The sequence below is a fragment of the Stigmatopora nigra genome, chromosome 16 (genome assembly GCF_051989575.1).
Source record: "Stigmatopora nigra isolate UIUO_SnigA chromosome 16, RoL_Snig_1.1, whole genome shotgun sequence".
Classification (NCBI taxonomy): Eukaryota; Metazoa; Chordata; class Actinopteri; order Syngnathiformes; family Syngnathidae; genus Stigmatopora; species Stigmatopora nigra.
In genome coordinates, this window is record NC_135523.1 from 11710522 (window position 1) to 11715230 (window position 4709).

General features: G+C 51.6%; 1 non-coding gene across 1 annotated transcript; it reads left to right on the forward strand.

Moving 5' to 3' along the window:
- The first annotated feature begins 2802 nt into the window (after window positions 1-2802).
- Window positions 2803-2949, forward strand: LOC144210007 (5.8S ribosomal RNA). The gene has a single exon (XR_013329302.1). It is a non-coding gene; the product is annotated as a 5.8S ribosomal RNA (ribosomal RNA).
- The last annotated feature ends 1760 nt before the right edge of the window (window positions 2950-4709 follow it).

Genomic DNA, 4709 nt, shown 5'->3' on the forward strand with positions numbered 1-4709 from the left:
CGTTTTATCTTCACCATCTGTTCCAATAGCCAGCTGGTTCTCGTGGTATCCACGGTTGGGACTGAGGCAAAAAAGGAATATTAGAGAGTCAAAAAGAAACATTTGTGGTCAAAAGGATTTTCCAGCCGCCTGTTTATGTTTCCATTATAAAGGTTTCTGCTAATAACTTCTCAAAGTGTGGTACTACCAGTAGTAGTTTTCCGTGAACCCTTACCCAGAATATTAACAAACTTCATGTCAGGGTTGTGGACGTATTTAGAGACCAGGGAAGTCCATGGAACCCACGTCTCCTTCGTATAGTAAAAATGGAAATCGTAAATTGTTGGAAGTTGTCCTGTATAAATAATGTGTAGAAATATGTCACTGTAACCAATTGAATTTTTCAAGATAAAGGTAGTGTTTTACCTGGAATTTCACCAGGCCCTGCCATTTTTTTTTCATCACACGCAGTCCTCAATTCAGAAAGTCTTTTTACTAAATCATCAAATTTCTCTCTCCCATCATCCACCAATGTTGCCCCAAGAGAGCAGTACAAAGCTTCTATGAAGTAACACTCTAAGATGGAAGGAGCTAGGTTCTCATTTTCAAGTAGGGCATCAAGGGCCATGCAGAGTTGGCACACCTGAAATCACCAACACAAACGGAATCACTCCTATCTGAATGGAATACAGATGATAAAAACTTCCAATGCATTTAAGCAAAGAAAAAAATTGGATCACCATACCATATTTAGATCAGTCTGAGGGACAACAGTCTTTAGTTTCTTCCCTTGCTTCCCATCAACAATTCCTTCCACAATCATGTCAATCAAGCTGTGTACATACTTTTCATAAAGCTTATCAAGATCTTCTTGTTCCTGAAAAAAAAAAAAATGAAAGATGACCAAAATTGTAAATGTGTCAGGTTTAGAACCATATACATTCAATAACTTCTGATCAGAGGTAGCACACGCAGAGTCGGCTTGATGAGATTTTCAAAAACATCAGCTGAGGGAGGGGTCGGGAGCAGCCAGCGCTTGGAGATGAGTCCATCCCCCAGCGTGACCAGTTCGAATCCCTGCCTCCCTCCAACAGTTGAGCTAGTTTTATTAACAAAGGGTCATGTGAAGAAATGGGAGTGTCGTGATAGATGACACCCCTCCTAACTAAAAGGTGTCATGATAGAAGTTTCCACTGGGTCATGCAAAATTCTATTCTAGTGACTACACTATATAAACCAAAAGACATAATAATAAGCATAAAATACATTCATACTTCACAAAATGTAGTTAAAATGCAATGCAGAAGCGCTACTTCAGCAGGTCGGGTTGTCAACCACTTTTTTTCAAGAATGGGGTGTAGCGCAAGTTTTTGGGGTCAACAAAAACCATTCCACAGCGGGAGACCGTAGCCCGGGAAGCATATTGTAGGTCTCCAACCTGCAATCGTATAAGTAATTACTACAACTTTTGAGGTGGGGGAAATGAGTATGTACTGCTCTTACAGACCTCAAAGAGCATGGCACAGTGACCTTGTAAACGGATACGTTCTCCATTGGCCAGGGTGAGAAGCTTATTGTCATCCATGACCGAATTCATGTTCTCAACCCACAGAGCATCCACATCTCCATCAAACAGGATATATCTGTGAGTTTAAATTCAAATGTTTACAAAATAACTGTTCTAGGCAAGCTGAGTACTTATTACCTCATGTCCATCAAATGTTTCAGTCTTACCGCCTCTCTTGCTTGTCAGTAGGCTTATTGCGGTTACCGATAGGCGCAAGGTGCACGTCTCCCTGCAACGAAAGGAATGAGTGAAGGAAGGATGGTAAATAATGGAACCGATCGATCGCGTGACAAGGTAGAGGTGGATCGCACATATTGACGTGAGGCATAACGAGAGGGGGTTGGGCCTAGGGCCGGCCCCGGAGGTATCCGTCGTTGTCGATTCTTTCTCTGGGTGATGCGCAAGAGCACGGGCATGGCAGTCCGCGCGTGCGTCCCCGGGCTAGTCTCCGGCAGCGGCGTTCCGCCTCTTAGAGTAGTCGGGCGCCGAATCCCTCCCTCTCGCCCGGACCTGACTTTGAAGGCTGATGTAAATGGCACGATATAGATGTGCTGGGGCCGGAGAAACAAAGGTTCCGCACCGCCGAGGCTGGACGTGTATAGTCACGCAAAGGGGTGCACGTTGCCCGTCTCTGATGCGATGAAGGTTCTGGAAGATCGATCGATGGACGGCGGTCGGGCCCGGATCCCTACGGGCGGCCGTCAAGTGACAAGGTAACAGGTTCTGCTTTTGCTCGTTTGGTGCGTGCCAACAAAACAGGGGTATATGGGTTGCCACCCGGCCCAGTAGAGTGCTACGCTTGGATGTATCTGGGGTTCGGGAGCCGTGGGAAAAGCCTCAGAGCCGCTTCCTTTGAGGGGCCGCGGGTGACTCACGGTGCTACGTCACCGCATTTCTCCAAGGACTGAGTTACGCCGGATCACCGGTCCCATTACCTGGCCTTCGGCGACATATCATCGCACACCCCTTGGGCCCCACTTTACCCAAGTCGGGATGAACCTAGGATGGGGGGAGCTCTTGGTCGAGCTTAGGCCCCACCGCCTAACCCAGCCAAATAAGGGGTGGAAAAACCGTGCATGTCTTACGAGCAATAGACCTTCCGATGCTTTGCCAACCTTAGGACTGGGCCTTCCGAAATCATGAATCCTGGCCGGTGTCTCAAAACAATCTCCACATCATAAAGGTGGTCGGGTAGCGGGGGGCTTACCCGGGGCGTCACCTGGGGCGTCACCTGGAGATTCGTGAGGCATCTAGACAACTCTCGGCGGTGGATCACTCGGCTTGTGCGTCGATGAAGAGCGCAGCTAGCTGCGAGAACTAATGTGAATTGCAGGACACATTGATCATCGACACTTTGAACGCAACTCGTGGCCCCGGGTCCCGCCCCGACCCCCTAAGTGAAGCCTGAGACGGGGCTCGTCCACGCCCGTACTGAGAAGTGGTCGAGAGAGCGAGATTTCGCGGAACATGCTATGAGAGAGACATGTTGTTGAGATCCACAAAGACCTCACAGTCCGCGGTCACGGGCGGTCATTTGGATAGTAACCACCACCCCGTGAATGTCCATCCGCTCTGCCATCGACGGGGACCATCGCCCCCGGTCAGTAGGCGTCGCCCGCCGGGCGCATTTCCCCCGTCGCGGTGCACCGCGACCGACTCAGGTTCGGCCGGGAGGGACAGTGGCGACGATGGCGTAAGGAGCGCGGCTCGGATACCATGGGGTTTCTCCGGTCGTGGGGGAGAGTTCTCTTTTCTTGGTGAAGGGCAGGGCCGCCCTGGAATTGGTTCGCCCCGAGAGAGGGGCCCGAGCCCTGGAAAGCGTTGCGGTTCCGGCGGCGTCCGGTGATCTCTCGTCGGCCCTTGAAAATCCGGTGGAGATGGTGTGAATCTCGCGCCAGGCCGTACCCATATCCGCAGCAGGTCTCAAAGGTGAAAAGCCTCTGGCATGTTAGAACAAGGCGGGTAAGGGAAGTCGGCAAGTCAGATCCGTAACTTCGGGACAAGGATTGGCTCTAAGGGCTGGGCCGGTCGGGCTGGCGTGCGAAGCGGGGCTGGGCACGTGCCCTTGCTGGTGGCACGTCTGCCCTCACCCCCCTCCGCACTCCCCGCTTACCTCTCATGGCCGGTGGCAGAAGGTTACCTGGGGCACGGAAGCCACATTCCCTGGTTCGGGTGGGTCCCGGGTTAGGTGAGGACCTATGTTTGGCGTGAGACCCGGTCATGTTTAGGAAAATGGGTACTGCGGAGCAAGGAGAGTCGGTGAGTCGTACCCGCGACGGCCCGAAAAGTCTGCTCCGTCCAAGGGCCTTCCCTCTCGCACTGGACCATTGTCGGTGGACCTCTGTCAATTATCGCGGTCCCCCGTCTCAGCGTGGTGAAGAAAACTCTGGGGCCTCTCCAACAAAGCCGTCGCGCACCTCGTTTGGTCTGTCGGGTCAGGAAGGTTCCCGGAGGAGTCAGCGGATGTGACTCTGGAAGCGCCGGGCCCTTCCCGTGGATACCCTCAGCTATGGCACCCATATGAGCCTCGTTCCGTTCCACTCGTGACCCCTCGGCGCTCGTACGTCGTCGTGGTACCGTAGTGGTCTGGCATCTGAGTCAACTCCGTCGGGCTGTCTCGACCGGCGCCAAGCAGCTGGCTTAGAACTGGTGCGGACCAGGGGAATCTGCCTGTTTAATTAAAACAAAGCATCGCGAAGGCCCGAGGTGGGTGTTGACGCGATGTGACTTCTGCCCAGTGCTCTGAATGTCAAAGTGAAGAAATTCAATGAAGCGCGGGTAAACGGCGGGAGTAACTATGACTCTCTTAAGGAACTGGAGGAAGGTTATGGCATGTCCCTGATTGGGCAAAGTTCCTGAGTGGAAAAGTCCCCCACTCAAGTCCATGAATGATGAAGACTCAATAAGATTGGGCAAAGTCCTTGAGTGGATAAGTCCCCCACTCGAGTCCTTGAATGATGAAGACTCAATGTGATGGTATCAGGATGTTGGTGAAGGTAACAAAAACCAAGGAAGGCCCCAACCAGAATGAAGATGGTTGGGGGGGGATGGCGGGAAAATCAGCCCCCCCCCCCTTAAAAATCCTGTATCACCAGGGCCTGAAGAAGGAACAGAGTGTGGTATCAGAGTATCTTTGCAAACTGGTAAGTAGAAAAATAGCACT